Source organism: Drosophila suzukii, chromosome 3, assembly GCF_043229965.1.
Source record: "Drosophila suzukii chromosome 3, CBGP_Dsuzu_IsoJpt1.0, whole genome shotgun sequence".
Classification (NCBI taxonomy): domain Eukaryota; kingdom Metazoa; phylum Arthropoda; class Insecta; order Diptera; family Drosophilidae; genus Drosophila; species Drosophila suzukii.
The window spans coordinates 23,595,933-23,614,008 of NC_092082.1; the positions used below are offsets into that span (position 1 = coordinate 23,595,933).

An 18,076-nucleotide genomic window follows, 5' to 3' on the forward strand; every position below is an offset into this window, starting at 1 on the left:
CCAACAATTTTTGACACTTACCGTTGTTCCTGTTTATAGATGGCTTAAAGGCTTCCCGGCAAAGGTCTGCAAAGAGGAGAAAAAACGGTTTGTTAGTCCAAAGTTCGAGATGAAGTGACTGCCGAAAGCCGACAAAACACATGCCATTACATGGTCATACTTGTGCAGACTTGTGGAATGTCTGCCCATGTCACATGCCGCCCAACCACTGACCAGGGTCCAAGTCCAAACTCCTGGCCGGCACCCAAGAACCAGCTATAACAAGGGAAAAGTTCCACCAACTTTGCGTCGAGTGCCTTTTGCCTAATGAAAAGAGTCTGTCATTGACTAGAGGAAATGGAAAAGTTTTTCATAGACCAGTCCCGAAAGTGGTAAGAAGGAGCCAAAAGCCTTGTCCAGTTATGGCCTGTGACAGGCAGTTACTTTGCTCTCCTTTTTTATTGAAATAAATAAAAGTAAATGATCGGGAATGGGTAGAAAGCGAAGGGAAGCATGGCGAAAGAAAGACTGTCTTAAATATTCAACTCCCAAAGTATCTATAAATCATTTTAGGTTGGCATTCGAAATAAATCTTTTCTTCTATCTAAATCTTTTCTGTACAGCATTTGGAATAAAAAACTTATGTTAGAACTATGAATTGATGTGAGGATATTTCTGTAAGTCGTGTTGTGGTTTCATACAATGGAACTCATATAAAACCCTCAGAGTTTAACACAGCGTTAATACATATAAATAAATTAATATATCAATACATTTTTGTGATTTAAGTTATCTAAAGTAAATGACAAATATACCTATTTATTTATTTTAAATAGTGCGAAGCTTAAAATATATTCTGATCTGAATGTAACAGACTTCCTGCTCACAGTACCTATACATTACCCATCTTTTGGCAATCATGCCCTATCTGCAGATCTTTCCGCAAGCCCCTCAAATTGAAATGACCATTTCAAACCGACAGTAACTTGCAAAAGTTGTTTCGTGCCAAACAGGAGTTACATTTATTTGTGCTGGTATCTTAATCTTATTTGGCTATATTGTTGGCCGAGTCCCTTGGCATTTCTAATGGCGCATGGCGCACATATTCCGACTGGCCAAGAGAGATTTATTATCAGCTGTCATTGTCGGAGGCCCACACACACCCACGGATGCGAATGTATCTTTTTGGCCACCAGCAATCATCTCCCACTCTCCCAGGAGCCGCAAACATTTGTTATAATCAAAAGTTCTTGACTGCGCGATGGCTGCTGCTTTGATTTCTCTACGCCCTGGCCCAGCACAAAAAATCACAACTTCTCCAAAATAGTTTTTCTGGTACTCCACCGACCTCGAACGCAATTTGTTTGGCTTAAGGTTGACAGTTCAATAAGGCGGAATTCCTCTTTAATATCCATAAATAACGCCGAAGGCAAAAAAGTTGCTACCTGAGGGCGCAGGGTTACTAATTACGCATACGCAACGCTGTCTTAGGGGTTGGAAAAGTTGTCGGAAAAGTTCCTTAACCTTCCGCGCCCTAATGCCATTTCCAATAACTTCTGCTGCAGTTCCCACAAACTGAGGGAAAAGTCGAAGAAGATGGCAAAGCGGGGACATTTGCCAAAAATCCTTGCCTCGCCATATATCGTTTTAACATAATTTCTGTGGTAAAATTAACTTTATGAACTGTTGAATGGAACGAGGACGAAAAGGAGAACAACCCTCGGAGGCAGTCTGCGAGTAGCTAGCGTGCGTCTCACAACCTGCCACTTAAAACAAATAACAAAGTTTTGCTTAACTTTGCTCTAGCTCCTGGTCCTCGTCCTGCCTCTCGTCCTTTTCCCTCTTTTTATTCAGGCAGCTCTTGGGGGAAATTATGGCCAGACACAAAGCGAAAAGCGTCGTCAACGACGTCGAGCGGCTTTTGTCTTGGGCGGTTCGGCATCCAGCAGGAAAATCATCCTCGACAAGGACTCCTCCTGCCGTCTGGCGAGGAAGCGGCATCGCAGAGCGGCAAAGCCTCTCCTGATGGCAAAATTACATATGAAAGTGGATTTCATTAAAAAGAAGTTGGCTGCAGTGAAATATGGCAAGTAAAAGACATTTATCCAGGAGGACTTGTCTGTGGCCTGGCAGTGCTGACGGGATTTAGCTAGATTTGCCTTAGATGTCGGGGCCCGAGAATAGAAAGGCCAACTGAAAAAATTCTGTTGCCAGTAGTACAGAAATATAAGAAGAGAAAACCTTTTGTATTTAGAAAAATTCCAATAATATTTATGTGACTAAATGTTACTAAACGTTTAAAAGATACATTTTAAAACCGATTTCTGAACCGCAAAATGGAAAATGAAATCTTTTTTATCAGCTCTAAGATAGCCACTGTATCATCACCATTCCAAACTAGCTGCCAGGAGGATTTCCATCCTTTGGCAAGCCCTTGGACAGGTGACGATGCCATGGCGACAGGCAATAAGTAAATGCAAAATAGTTCGACGTTCTTCTGTTCTGAGAGGCCCAAGCACGGGGAAACAAAAGAAATTTCCATCAAAATAAAACGCCTTCAAGACGCTCGCTAATTGGCTTTAATGGGAATGGGGGAAATAAATCCAGCAAGGACCATGAAATATCATCAGCCGTGAAGGTGTAAGAAAAATCGTAATGAGACGTTCGGGCCAAACACAATTGGCGGCATTTCGGCATTTCAGTTTGGGGCAATATCGTTTAGCAATATAGCGTTATGTGCGAAAGGCTTTCAACCGTTGAAGGAACCTCTTTGCCAAAGACTAAGGGGCGTGTGTACAAAAACGGCGCCAACTTCATGAATTTTGAATGAACGTAGAGGGCAGAAACTAACGCCAGGAAAAGCGGGCGGAGTTCCCTTTGCACTACCACCTCCAACCGGCCAAAAAAAAGGAAAACTAAGCACGGGGGCATTTTCCCGCTGACACAAGACATGGAGGAGCCATCGTTTCCAACTTCCGACGACTACTTAGAGACGCCTAAACAGCTTCATTACTTTTATGGGGCTGACGGCGCGCTTCGTTGGCTCGCCATTGTCTGTTAGCCAGTTTGAATGTTTGGTTGTTTGGATGTTTGGCTGCTCGGTTGCCTGGCTCCCTGGCTGTTTGTCTGGCCAGGCGCAAATTTGTTTGTGTAAATTAAATGAAACGACTGTAAAAATGCCAAATAAGCTAATTTGCGGTTAGTTTTTTTCTGCTGCCCGGAGTGTATATACAAACGGGGATCCAAAGAGACAAGGAAATTAGGTTCTCTCAAGTTTTGAATTATGGGATCATTAGTTGGGGGACATTTTCAGGGTTGTCACAAAAAGCTCTGAACATTTCAAAGAGGGCTTTTTTGAAAATCGTTCTGAAATATTACTAACACGAGTACTTTCAAATAAATAAGATTTGTAACTTTCATTTATAAATTTAGATTTTCCAGTTTTTGGGTTCTAATTTTACAATTTTTTAATTTTTAAAAAATGTTATGAATTTTTAAGTTTTAGTTTTACTAACTTTTTAACATTTTTTAATTAAATAAACTAATTATTTGTACGGTCGAAAAAACAACAATGCCTCAACGATAAATTAAGCTTTCGATAGTGATTACCATCGATAACATCGAAAATTTCTGAAAGCTCCTAACATTAAATGATACTCAAACAACTAATACTCAAGTAATTTTGTACTTTAATGTAAACATAATGGTGGAACGAATAATTCATCTAGATTTATTAATACCTAGAATGAAACTAAAATAAATGTTGATCTTGGACTATTAAAATAATTTAATAATATATAATAATTTTATAATATACATTTTTGTAGATACTTTCGATGCCAAAAATATGTTTATATATAAATTATTATTAAAGAGATACTAACGATGATGGGCACTAAAATTTTTCAGCCGTCGATGGTATCGATAGAATCATCGATTTTTCAACAAACCCGTTTAAAAAAATCTTATCAAATTGTTCCTTATAGCTGCACTGCTATAGATGTCCTTTGATTACGCTCAAGCTTAGAGTTATGCTATCATTATTTTGGAGACTATTTTATTACTTGTTCCTCCAAACGATCAATCAGAGAGCAAAATGGCTTGCCGCCATTGCTCACTTCCTTCATGCAATTTTTATAAGCCTCCGGCCAAGTCACTCCAATTTGAGTTTAGTTCGTGCTGGGCTTTTCATATCCCCCGATGGTTTTGGTTCCGCTCTGCTCAGTTCAGTTCAGTTCAGTTCACTTGTTGTTGTGGTCACCACCAGTGTCTGGATGGTCATTTTCAGGACTCGACTCAACTCCACTCTGGTTGCATACTAAATGCAGGAGAGTCTTCCGAATCCTCCCACTTTTACAGCAACTCTGGTTATTTTTCTGCCTGGCCATGAATTTTGCATTAGAGTTTAGTTAAAGTGCAGCTGGTGCGAATCCCAAAGGGGTGGGACTGGGTGAGATATGGTAAGCGTTAGCCTTTTTTATACAGAATAGATATGGAGAGAATGCAAAGCCACTGTCAGGGCCATTAACTATGTAAGAGGGGGAGTGATTTAAAGAATTTAAAGTCGGGCTAAGGGTTGATGGGAAAAGTTTACAAAGTAGTGGGAAACGAATGCAGCGAAACCCGATATTATGAGAGACCAGTAATTACTACAAACAAATCATTTAGTGAGCCTAAACAAAAACATTGATTTATTTAATTGCTGCTATAGCAGAACGAAACTTTAACAAAATAATAAAGCTCCATTTAATTGGATGATTAGGGACTTGCCATAAATAGACTACTATTATATGAACGCATAACAACTTACCAGTCGGTTATATTCAAATCATAAAGTTTTGTGACAGCTGCTGAGATAAGCTTTTGTAGTATATATTTTCCGACCCCGTTAATCTTTATATGAAAATAATCCAAAACTCAGCTTAGCCCCCAAGTGAACCCAACTATTTCTGGCCCAAGTCGCTCATAAGTTTTCCCGATTGCCTGAAGGAACCCGCTTTTCCTGGCTTTCCCTGAATTGATAATGGGGAAATGCTTTCGCCCTGCCCTGGAAACAAACTCCAAGTGAGCGACAACAGCTGCGACAGAGTCCTGTTGGCTCCTTCAAATGAATTATAGCAACAACAAACTTTTGCATTATTTTATGAAAATTTTGTTAAGCAAATTTGTTGCCCGCTTGCAAGCCATGGAGTTGGTATTTGTGTTTGGGTGTTTCACTTAAATGTAAGCGAAATCGGAGGGGCACAAGCAACTCTGCTCGCCCGTGTTGAAAAGTTGTTCAGTTTGTGTCACCCGGACACACCTGAGAGTCCTGGCGAAGGATGGGCCGAGGGATAGGATATCTGGCGCACATCGCCTCCTCTCCTTCTATCCCCCCTCATACCCCAGTCCTCGCCATCGACCTCGCCCTGTAAGTATGGTATTATAACTTTTTTCACGGCATAATTTATGCGCACTTTATGCAAATTTTTTCTATAAACCAACCAGCGCTGATGCACAGGGGAAAATAAAAATGTTTAAGTTTAAAAGGAGCACAGAAAAGAAAAGGATAATAGGGAAAAATAATTTAACATATTTTAAAAATTTAAAAATATATTTTTGTAGAACCCCTTAGCCATTATGTAACGAAAAACAGTCCGGAATGTTTATACAAATACCAAAAAGTTAAAACTTCTTTCTGCATGTCTTATTTATATTTCTCGCTGTGTACAAGCCATGCGTGCACTGGATGTGTGCGTTGTTTTTCAAATGTAAACTGTAAGCGGGTTTTGCTTTTAAAAAACAGATATTCAACATGGAGCGGAGTTAGCAAGTGAATCGGGCGGTAGATAGAAGAGCGCTCCGTAAACGCCTGTAATTATACATTTTTGCTAAAGTTCCTGCTGCCAGGTTCGACTTTTTGGCCCACCAAACCCGGCTGGGCGCTCATTTTTAATGAAAAAAGTTCCCCCAACTGGGGCTCTGTGGCCCGGGCAAGTTCTAATTGATTTTTAGATTGATATGCAAAGCAGCAGAGCCGGGCAGAGCTTTCTCCTATCCCATCTACATTTTCGGTTGACAGAAAGTTTGGCGCCATGACGACGCCACTCCGAAAATCGCCACCATAGGCATATGAAATTTCAATTAAAATGCCGAAAACGAAATGCTAATGGTCAGTTGATATGCAACTAATTTGCAATTTTATTTTATGTCCTGAACGTTTTCATTCCCCATATAATTTATCAATTTGCTTATCGTTTTGGGAACTGTTTCATTCGCTGGGAATTTCGCTCGGATAACTTACTTATTGCATTTTAGTTTGTCCTGATTGGCAAAAGAATTTTTTGCATATTTTATGTTAGTGAATTTATTATGCTTTTATGACGTTATGAGCGCAGCTTGCCAGGACGAAATAATTAATTTAAATAAGAAAGCTAAATAAACGCATTCTTCGAAATACTGGGATCTCTGTTCCGAAATTAAGAAAAAATATCTAAATTATGGTATAATTTAAAGAAAACAGCCAAAACATGTAAATGTTGTTCCAATACCTCCTAAAAATCAACCTTAATGGTAATGTTCTACCTTATTGTTAGCCACCCTATTCTTTTTCCCTTCCATTTCTAGACTTTACCCTCCTAATTCGACCATCAGTACCCCGAAACGGCAATTCCCGCCCATATAAGATGGCCCATTTCAATTCATTGAGTGAGCTTTTCTTTCGGCTGGACTGAATCCAAATCCTCGCACCTGTGCGCCCCTCGAATTCTCCTTCACCTTGGGTTGGGATCCTTAATTGAATTCGTGTAATTCGTCCGGCAACTGGCCTTTCCTTTTCCTTATCCTTGTCTGGCGCTTTTCGTTTAATGAGGACTGACAGGCGACAAGCGTAATTAAATTTTATTTTACTCCTACATGCAAATTCTATGGGAGTTCTTTTTTAGTCACGTCGCTTTGTCTTCTCCCCGGGTCCTGATTTGATTTTCCGGGGTGGTATTATCTTAGTCAATCTCCGTTCTGGGGGTAGACTTGGGTGTAATTTATGAGCTGACCAGCGGGTGGTGCGAAAGTGTATCCCGCAATTGCGCAACTTAAATTTTCACCACCCAAATTACTCCAAATTGAATTTGGTACACCAAAGCCTATTGATTTCACCCCAGCACATTAAGCATACGCCGTGTGTGCGAGGTCTTTGAGCCTCTGCTGCTGACTAAGATGGAAAATGCAAGTCTGTCGCTGACAATGACATATTATACTCATTTGCACATCTTGTGTACATAGATATGCTCTGGTCCGTTGGAAGATTTTTTATTCAGCTCTCGACTAAAGCAATTTGTATGCAAAATAGACGTAAACAATTTCACATTCTCCCCGGGATGGAGGAAAAATAAGTCAAGTGCATTGACGAGTGACTTCTAATGACAGCGCCATGCTGATGATATGAGAAGCACCGAGCTAAAATATTGATAAATGGGTCATTGATTTCAACTTTAGAGTTATGTTTAAACCGACACTGCATTCGACAACTAAGAAGTACTACAAAAGTACTACAAGAGTACTACAAAGTTAGTTATAGTTTGAATGGTCTCATACTTATTATTTTACAAGACTTATTATAATAATCTTACGTTATATGTTCATACTTAACATTAATATTATTTTTCCCTGTGTGAATATTTTTCCCAGAGTCTCAATTGACATAGAAATCCATTTGCATTTCTCTTTCAACGGTTTCATTGCGATACAACATACTTAGTTAAGTTTTAGCCACGAGAAAGAGACAGACACAAAGAGCGAAAGAGAGGGAGTTCTGGGTAAGTGCGCTGAACAAGCCGGCAAATTCTTTTAATTAGCCCATTGCCTTTTATAGGCCAAAGCGAATGCATTTACTTAGATCTCGAGTGGGCGGCCAAAGGCTAAAAGGGGGCGGGGCCGCAGTTTGTAAAGGAAATACAATTTATTTGAGTTGCTTTAATTAGTTAAGTCGTGACTGCTTGAGTCGCCTGAGCCGCTTTACTCTATAATGAAGTCGGAGATCTGAGACGTCTTGGTTGATAAATTTCAATAATGTAAAATGACATTAAATATTTAAACGGGTCAGTTAAAGACTCTGTCTAGACAACCTTTTGGGGCAGTCACTGAAAATGGATCACATTCTAGGAAAGAAAATTAAGGTTGTTTTTATACTCCATTAACAAATGTTACGACTTAAAAGTGAAGCAAGTGAAACGTTACACTTAATACTAAGATACCTTTTCTACAAGGTGTGGCCATCTTTAGTATACCAATAACCCTGACTATTAGAGGGAATACCTAATTCGACTTGAATTCAATCTGTAAACTGAAAACTAATTACAGTCTCGGCTGAAATTGACGTTTAGTTAAAGCTGACGCCATCGACATGTCGATTGATTTGCCTTCAGCGCGCCAATAAATGGTAATTAAGATGGCGAAACTGTGTCGCACTGCAGTTTGCTCCACTTTATAGCGATATATGTAGATTTATTCCTCCCCATAAATATCCAGCCCCTCCAGTTCCATTATCAATCGGTCGACTATCTGAAGTCTGCTTGTCAGCAATAAATAGTCAAGTACATAATACTTATAATTTATTTTGCATATAAAAAGGAATATAAAAAGTTCAAATTGCATATGAGCTACCCCCTCTACGCCCCTCTTCTTTTGTATAAAAGATAACCCCCTTCCGCGCCCCACGCAATCGCACTTAGTTAGATTTATGGCAAAGTCAGTCGAGCAATTTGCGTGGGTAAACATGCACTAAAACTCAATTTAGAGGCGGATACAAGTACAATTTTATATGTCTATCTATACTATACAAAGTATATGTATCTGGCGTATATATGTGCACAGTTCTTGCAAATTGTATGCTGACACAGCATTGAGGCAGGCGCCCAATTTAATGCGATTTAAGCAAGAGCAGCGCAAATTGAGCGAGCCACTTGAATGAATGAATGAATGATGGGCCCAGTTGCATGGGTGACTCCCCGAACAATACAGCAATATGTGTTCTAAATACGGACCGCTTGATACCCTGCAAAAATTACATTAAAATATAAATTCTATTAAAAAGGTAATAGGATATTTTTTAAAGGTGTTTCCTTGAATTATCTTTTGAAAATATTAAAAAGACGGATTAAATACAGTTAGGATAGGACAGGATTTTTAAAGGGTGTTTCTTTGAATTTTATTTTACAACATGGTAAACTTATTTATTATAATATTACATTTTAAGAGGTTGAAATACTGATAAATTTGATTGTTATTAAAAATAATAAGGGGGGGCTTTATAAAGATGGATTTATTAAGTCCGAGCAGTCTAGTATACCCTTTTTACCCCACGTTAACCACAAGTTACTGTCGCAATGGCAATGATAACGATATCAGGCTGGCAAAGTCTTGCCAATCTAGCTTCGGCCTGCCTCACATTATTAAATTACAAACACTCACGAATCTGGTGTCTTCCTGCCGTCTCTTTCGCGCACTCTATCCCGCTCTCTTTCTACTTTTGAGAACCCTCCCTTTCGGCTCCACCAATTAATCCCAACTGGATTTGGCATAAAGATAAAATGACGACCATCGCACTGAAGCTCTCGACTGTCGCTTCTGGTGCTCGAGGGCAATATTCCAATCCCCATCCAAGAACCATCAAGCGCCCCTCGCTTTTCCCTACCACAAGTTTTCCTCGCTTGACAATTTTCCAGCGCGTGGCGGGGCGGCTTTCCTCCCAACCCGCCACTTGATACAGGCAGATAAGTCATTTTTATGTGACACTTTGCCTTAAATATTTCACATTTTTTGTGACCGTTTTTTGTTTGGGCGCCATTATGTAACTAAGCCCCCGTCTCCTTGCAGATGTTTGGGCAATGACACTATTGTGTATTATAATGGTTACTGCGCCTTTAATGGCTGACGATTCTGAGGCACTGATATGCCCAAGATGGCCCCCAATGACCTTCATAGCCAGTGGGTGGGACCTAACGCGCCCAGAAGCTGAATTTTGTCAAAGGAAACCTGAAATAGAAGTGAAATAATATCTTAGTCGGCCTGTGTCAACGTTAGTTTGCGATAATCTTGGGCTTTGCTGCTAATGCAGTAGTTTGGAAGTAGGTCATTCTGAGCAGGTGAATCCGACAAAGGCACCTTAATCCCAGGGTTTTGGGTCTACTGTGATGTAAAATGATGTAAATGGGTTAAGGATTTGAATGTCCTATGAAAGGTAGGCGTAATTTACACTTTTTGTTAAGATGTTTAAATCAATTCACAAGATTATATCTTAATGTCTTTTTGAATTTAAATAAATTCACATATAATCATCATTAATACTTTCAGTATGCTAATATAAAGTTATTTGTCTATGTTTATGTTATTTTATTTATATGTTGTATCTTGTAAGTCCCAACCACATATTTTTATTGACTAACTAAAATGTTATCTGTAAGTTGATACATTATTATCCCAACATCAAGCATCTCTTTATAACCTTGAATGTGAAATTAAAGTCGATTTTCCAGCATTAGGTTCGCTTTATAAACTCCTAAAGAGCCCCAATCATTTCCGTCGCCTACTTTGACAACTCTTTTTACGGCGTTAATAATACCAGAGACCCCCGATGCTTTAAACACCCAACAAGAGTTTCCATTTCAAGTTAATAATATTGCGTTCCGCCAACGAATCGAGCGAAAAAAGCCTCTTAAAAAATTATCGACAACATATTGCCCACGCAAATGAGAATTTCGAACGAGGCATGACAAAATTGAGCCGCTGTCAATTGATCTGCCTTCGATTCGGTGAAATCCCCACCGTATTTCCCCCACTTTTCGACTCGGCCCATTGTAACCGGAGAACGGTGACGAGAAGGCGTTGAAATTGAAATTGTAGAACGGCGAGGTCAGCTCCTCGCACCCCTCGAATAGCTCCCATCCCACCTGGCCAAAACAAAAACGTGAGCGGTACCCAGAGACGGGGCTTAAAGCCAAAGTCCCCACCTCATGGTAATGCAAACACGGCCCGAAAGGTGTGTGTAAATAATGCGTAAAAATAATAACCCAACCAAAACAGAAGAGCATAATTTGTGTTGACTCTTTCAATTTCTGTATTGTCCAATCAAAATTTTCTGGCCAGAAAGGGGATCTCAAGTGTCGCTGTGCTCGGGGCTTACAATTAAGCCAAAGCTGTTGAAATGTGCCCACACCAGCCCCTCGATTCAATTAAATTTTCCAGCCGGCCACAAAATAAATGACTTTATTTTCCCCAATTTCGGTTTAGGTGCGAACGCCGCAGAAAACAAAAAACCAGTCGGCCAACTGCACACCCAACTTTGGCCAGAACGTGTCGGGTCTATTAAAAAGCAAACAAGTCGCAAAAATTGCCCAAATACAATCGCCGGCCTGCAATCAAATGTGCAAACTGTGGCAAGTGGCAAGCAATCTAATGACAAATGAGATGGACTGGCCCACTATTTTGGCGCTGATGACCCACTTGCTCCGCGTTTGGTCACGCCACTTGCCCAAGGAAACACTTCCAGTTGTAAATGTGTCTCCCGCATCGTTGTTTCTGAGATGGATGGATATCTGAGTGGCGGAGTGGGTATCCGAGAGATAGATTGAGTGTGGAGCGATAGAGTGGTGGGGCGTAAATGGACAATATCTATAAAATATATTTTAGGAACGAAATCATTTAGTTCCCCTTTAAATATTTACTACACTTAGAATAGTTAAGTTAATCAGTTTATATGCCGAAGGGTATCCAAAAATATTTCTTAAAATATTTTAAATTAGGTCCTTTGGCCAACATTTATTAATAAATATTTTGTTTTATAATATTGGTAATTCAGTTTTCTTTTATTAATGTGCTTTTAATAAAACAGCTAACTAAATGAGTTTACCTGCCGAAGGATATACTAAAATATTTGTAATTAAATCCTTTGGGCAACATTTTACACAAACAAGTTAAGTAAGATCGTCCCTCACTAATTGAAAGTCCTGCTTGGAGAGCTTAATAACATTTTCCCACAGTCTGCAATTTATTTCTCCCTCAGTTTGTGGCACTTGTGTTCAACTTTTGACGTATCTTTAATTACACATGGTTATTGTTTTTATTAAATTTGCATTTTGTTGTCGTTGACCGAGCTCAAGTGTCTCAGTGACAGGCCACTTGAGTAATGGAAAACATATTTTTGCTTATTTTACATATGCAAATCCATTTCCAACACCCTTCATCATCCTTTCCCAAAAACTCAAGCTGCTCTCAGTTTTCATATTTTGGCTTTTAAATTTTAATTGCATTTGTTTGTTCAACGCTCTCTGATTTTTAACAACATAATAAATAAATGAATCCCCGAACAATGTACCCGTCAAATGCACTCGACTGAAGTGAAATTTATGGAAAATGAATGCACATTTTTCGCAAATACCATTTTCCACAAAAACTGTCAGGCTTTTAAGCCCCGAACAAATCCATCCGCCCCCGAAGCCCGATTAAGGGCCTGTTAATCAAACTAATTTGGGTGGCTGCTGTCGCTTCTATTGCCTGTTATGCTAATCACATTAGGAACCGCAGCAGAGCAGGGAATTTCTATTGGCCGACAGACAGGGCTGTCATTTTCATAATTGGCCAAAAAACCAACGCAGCACCGCACAACTATTAGCCTGGCCCAAAATATCGCACAGTGACTGACGCACTAAATGTTGGCAACAACTGATGGACAGGGTGACACTTGGCATTCACAATAAATGTTTTTACGTTAACCATATTCGCGACATCGCAGGGGATTCGCCCTAAAACAAACCAGACAAAATACGGAAAACCAAATAAGTGTGAAGGTTCTTTTTTTAAATGTTGATAAGGGTTTTTCGTACTATTTTAACCATATAAATTTGAAAAAAGATTGCTAAAAACATATAATAGGTTTTATACCTTTAAGGAAATATATAGTATACGAGTATATAGCCATAAAACCATTCAACTTTTTAGCTTTTAACAAATAAAATATTATTTTTAAAGAAGTCACAAAACAATACATGATATATATATCACCCTTGAAGTAAACTATAAGTAAGGTAGATCATTTATTTATAATTTTTAGTTTATAAGAGAAGAGTAATTGTGTATTTCATTGGAAATCCCAATATTATAAAATGTAATGAGAAATACTTTTTAATCAAACTAATAGTACATTTAAAGGTAGGATATTATGTTGAGAAACGTAAAAAGTACTTTATCCCCTCCCAAATTCTTTCATTCTGAACCAACTGAGATCTTATAACCTTAACTGAGCTCCCCGTGTAAACCCAAGATACCCATGGTCGTTCGTATCTCTGGTTCGTTACCGGAATTGCCCCGTTATTAAAATTTAACGCCGCAAAAGCGTAAAATTGCCACATTTATGTCCTGCAATGTCGCTCCCCTCGGCCCGCCCACCACCGCCCTCAATAAATGTTGTGCGTGCATTAAAAGTTTTTAAAATACACACAAATTGACTTTTGATGTTTCGCGGTTGATTTTTCGTATACTGTTGTTGCTGCTGCCATGTTATAAATGGTGCGTAAAAAGTTTATTAAATTTTAAAGTTTCCCCCAAAGTGTGTGTGTGCAAGTGGAATTTCCATAAAAATAATTTTTCAATTATGCAGGCAGTAACGAAAGGAGACAAACGCTTTGGACTTCAACTGGTTTTCCACTCTGCAGCGGCTGTTGGGACAGTGGTGTTTGAACGTATGTGGACTTCTTTGGGAAAACCCTCTAACAAAAAAGGAAATACTCTTAAAAAACAATTATTTCTAGGATCCATATTATAATAGAGCAAAAAAATTCACATCTTTTTTGAGATTGCCCCACAGTATGTATAAAAAAAGTCTAACAAAATCAATTTAAAAATGTTTTCCCTATCTTATTTAAAATAATGAGAAAGAACATTTAAATACTCTTTTTATTTATTTATTGTACTCTGTTGCCAAAAGTTTAAAACTTAGGGTACAGGGAGGAATCTTTTTATTTTAAGATTTATTGATAAATACCTATATTTTCTTATTTACTAGTCTAAGTTAGCACCAAAACAAACTACTTAAAATTATAATATAATATTTTTCTACTTGATATTAACTTTCATTACATTTCTTTAGCAGTTTTATATTAATAAGCAAATGAACATCATTTCTTGTGTTATATATTTTTTGCTTTCTCATTATGATCATTACACAATGTTATTTATAATTAGACGTCAGATGTGATATGAAATCAATATTATTTTATTATAAACACTTATTTTTTCTCCGTTTTCTGCTCAAAGACATAGCTTAAATACCCTTGAAAAGAGTGCCAGACAAAGTTGGTGATGGCGACATGTAATGAAGTTTTAAATGAAGTGCGACAACAGACCGAGCAGCAGCAACAGCCGCCAAACAACCAAACAACCGAACAACCAAAGGAGTCGCACATTCGCCATGCAGAAACAACAACGGCGGCGCGACATTTTGTGGCAATAACGTTGATGATGGTACCGCCAAAAACCGATGGGCGGAGATGGGAAAAGGGGGCGTGGCCCGGCCAAACACACACATGGGGCAACATGGCAACCTGCGACTGACTATTGCAATAATTTGGCAGCAAGTGTCGCCCCCAGAACGAATGAACGAACTCCGAACTCCAACTGCATATTCCTCTTGGCGAATTTTCCTCTTTCCAAATCTTTTCCCATTTTTTGAATTGCCAAAAGCCTGCTACTTGTCCTGGCCCAAAGCTCGTAGTGTTAGTGAGGAGGACCTTCTGTGCCGAGTTCGAGTTCGGTGTTCAACGAGCTGTCAACGTTGCTACTTCATATTGTGTCGCCGAGTGTTCCTTCTTTTTGGCCAAAAGGGAAATTGTATTACGGCTGCTGACAGACCAGCCGGCTACTCAACTGCCTCTATATATAGTTGGGATAGGAGGATGGAAAACTTTCCGAAAAAAGGGTCTTGAATTTGGGAGTGCTGGGCGATTTATTTGATTCAAAGGCAGAGAAGTAGCATGTATATTATGTACTTGATGAAAAAGAAAGCTGCGACTATGAAGTCTAGCTAAAGAATTTTAAACATCATTTTCAGGGGTGCCACAAAAATCCGTTCAACGGTAAGTGTTGGAAAATGTATGTTCATGCATTTTGGGAGTGCTGGGCGATTTATTTGATTCAAAGGCAGAGAAAGTAGCATGTATATTATATATTTGATGAAAAAGAAAGCTGCGACTGTGATGTCTAGCTAAAGAATTTTAAACATAATTTTCAGGGGTGCCACAGAAATCAGTTCAACGCCAAGTGTTGGAAAATGTATATTGATGCACATAAGAAACTTACGCTGAATGGGCGCTTTGCGACTTATGTGGCAACTCGCTTAGTATTATGACAACATTAAAGTGTCTCTTTCTTTTTAAATAAGTAATTCTTGAAATAATAATATTAAAATAAAGTTTTGTCAACAAAAATGTAGGCCCACACTGGATTATCAGACATGAATACATGTTTAACAAGTAATTTTTATGTTTAAATATGTTTTATTTTAATTTTCAGTGAAATAAGATAAAAGATTTTCCTATACTTGTCTTATTTGAAAATACTTTTCTGTTCACTCAAGGAAAATAATCTTTCTCTCCACCACTAGTGGCACCTGCTACACCTGTTGTTTGGACCTGTTCCCAAAAATGCCCGCCACTTTACCCAGCCCATGTATCAATTTTTCTTATTGGCTACCTTTACTCCCCACATTTGGAACACTTGACATATGTCAGTGGAGCACTTTGTGCTTTCCCTTCAAATGCACTTCGCTTTTCAGCACTTCAAACCAGCTGCTTCTGTTAATTATGAATATCAATCAGACACTGAGACAAATAGAGGGCTATAAAGCAAACGCCCAACACCCGTTGAACATCCGCTACAGAGGCGAATTTGTCACACAATTTTGAATAATTCGCTTCACGCTTCTTGATTAACAGAAAACATTTTTCGGAATATTTAAATGGCCGGCGTTGATGATGATAAAGAGCGATCAAAACAGTTTAAAGAGCCATCAAACGCTGCCTTATGCAAGCCACCAAACACATCTGCATAAATAATAAGGGCAGCCCTCGATGTCTATTTGTCGTCTAACACTCACCGGCGGCACCTTTTTGATCTCCAAGCGCCAATTCGGTTTTTATTTCAACCTTTTTGTTTTTGCTTCGTGTCTGGCAGCGAAATTCCAATCAAGTTTCCAGCTATCAAAGGGAAAATGCCGACGACGACGCTGTAAAAATTTGTGTCTATTTGGTTTCCATGAAAACTTTTCGCCAAGCCAGAAAGATAAGCAAATAGTTGGCAGCGAGCAGCCGGGAATAAATACTTTGGCCCGAAAGTTCTTCGCTTGGCACCTGAGCACAAGACCAACAAATAAAATAAATAATAATTACCCAACTGCAGTTACACTGATTTGTAGCTCGCGAAAGGTTATCAAAATTTATGCGCCAAACTTTTTCGGTTTTCTAGGTGCTACCGCTTCTGTCCCTGCCATCAGACATTTCATAACTCACATTAATGCTTATTAATTTTTATTGCTATTATTTGTGGCCCATTATTAATTATCTATTTGGTATTTTTATTGCCCCGAGACTGAAAAGGTGCCAACGAAATGAATTCGTTTCATTATAACGTCTTCGGCTGTGGTTTCTGGCTGCTTCTGGTTCAGGTTTCTTATGCAAATGGGAATTATTGAGAAATTATAGAGCATTCGTTTTGGACTTTGCATTTTAATATTCATATTTACGTAAATGGTTTGGGGTTAAGTATCTTGAATCTGTTTAAGAACTGCTAAGAAGACCTAACACAAAAAGAAAGGATTATTAAACATAAAATTATTATTGACAAATACCAATTTGTTTTTGAACGAGTGGTGGGAAAATGAAAGTATTTTTGGCCACTTCAGTAATTAAATTCAAATACGGAAGCCTTGGCATTTAATGGTAATTACAAAATGGCAATAAATTTATTTTGGCAAAATAAAAGATTATTATACTCTTAGCTAATATATTCTAATTATAAAGCAATTGATGAAGCAAATTAGTAGTATAGTTTCTTTAATGTAAGTACTCTGAAAATATTATTGTTTTCATTTCAAATAAATATAATTAAATCAATAGCAAATGATGTTGACCTATCAACAAATTCTTAAAAGAGTCAGGGTGACTTTAAAAATATATTTACTTGATAAATATTTCCAAATATAAAGTATACCAAAAAAAGCCAACCCAAATTGTTATACCATGGAATCCAAATCCCATAGACTATCTTTTCCATCATTTCAGCCTGGTAAGCTTGCTATCGATTCCAAATCCCCTCATCCATCAACCAAAAAAGGACTAAAATTAATTAAACTAAAAGCGAGGCAATACTGATAATTTTTTTGTATCTAATATCAAATTTAAAAATCTCCTAATAAGATACAGGAGAATTTTAAAAGTATATTTACCTTCTAAATATTCTCAAATATATCGTAAACCCAAAAAAGCCAACCCAAATTGAAATCCAAATCTGAGCTGTGCGTTTCCCATAGATTACCTTATCCATCATTTCAGCCTGATAAGCTTGCCATCGATTGCCAATCCCCTCATCCATCAACCAAGAAAAGGACTAAAATTAATTAAACTAAGAGCGAGGCAATGCTAATCACTTAAATACTTCTCCAATCGCCAGATGTTTTTGCCCATCTCCATACCAATCTCCCTTATTTTTGCCAGATCTCCCGGGCTTCGTACATATTTATAATTTGAAATTAAACTTGGGCGAGAAGTGCACGCGTGATCCATTGAGCCGGGGAAAACCAATCAATCAAAGACGACAGAGCGGCTCCCTAGACCCTTGGGGTCCTGCCTTTGGGCGACTGGCCATCCCCTACTTTAGTTTAAGCTGCCCGCTTGATTACCGTTCAAAATTGATTGATTAAATGCCGTTGTCAACCGTTCTCCGGCGATGCTCCTGCTTGACAAAACTGTCAGCGCTTTTGTCAACCGTCTGCGGGTGAATCCCCCAGGGTTTGCAGCTGGATCCAGGATGCTCCAGCCCCCAGGAAGACAAAAACCGAGAACCGAAAACTGAA

At 38.6% G+C, this 18,076-nt stretch overlaps 1 protein-coding gene across 1 annotated transcript in view; it reads right to left on the bottom strand.

The window, feature by feature from the left end:
- Positions 1-18,076, bottom strand: part of LOC118876780 (frizzled-2) — a 97,889-nt gene that overhangs the window by 70,038 nt on the left and 9,775 nt on the right. The window contains exon 3 of the mRNA XM_036815194.3: positions 22-66. The gene's annotated coding sequence lies outside the window, so the exon portion shown is untranslated. The remainder of the gene's footprint in view (positions 1-21; positions 67-18,076) is intronic.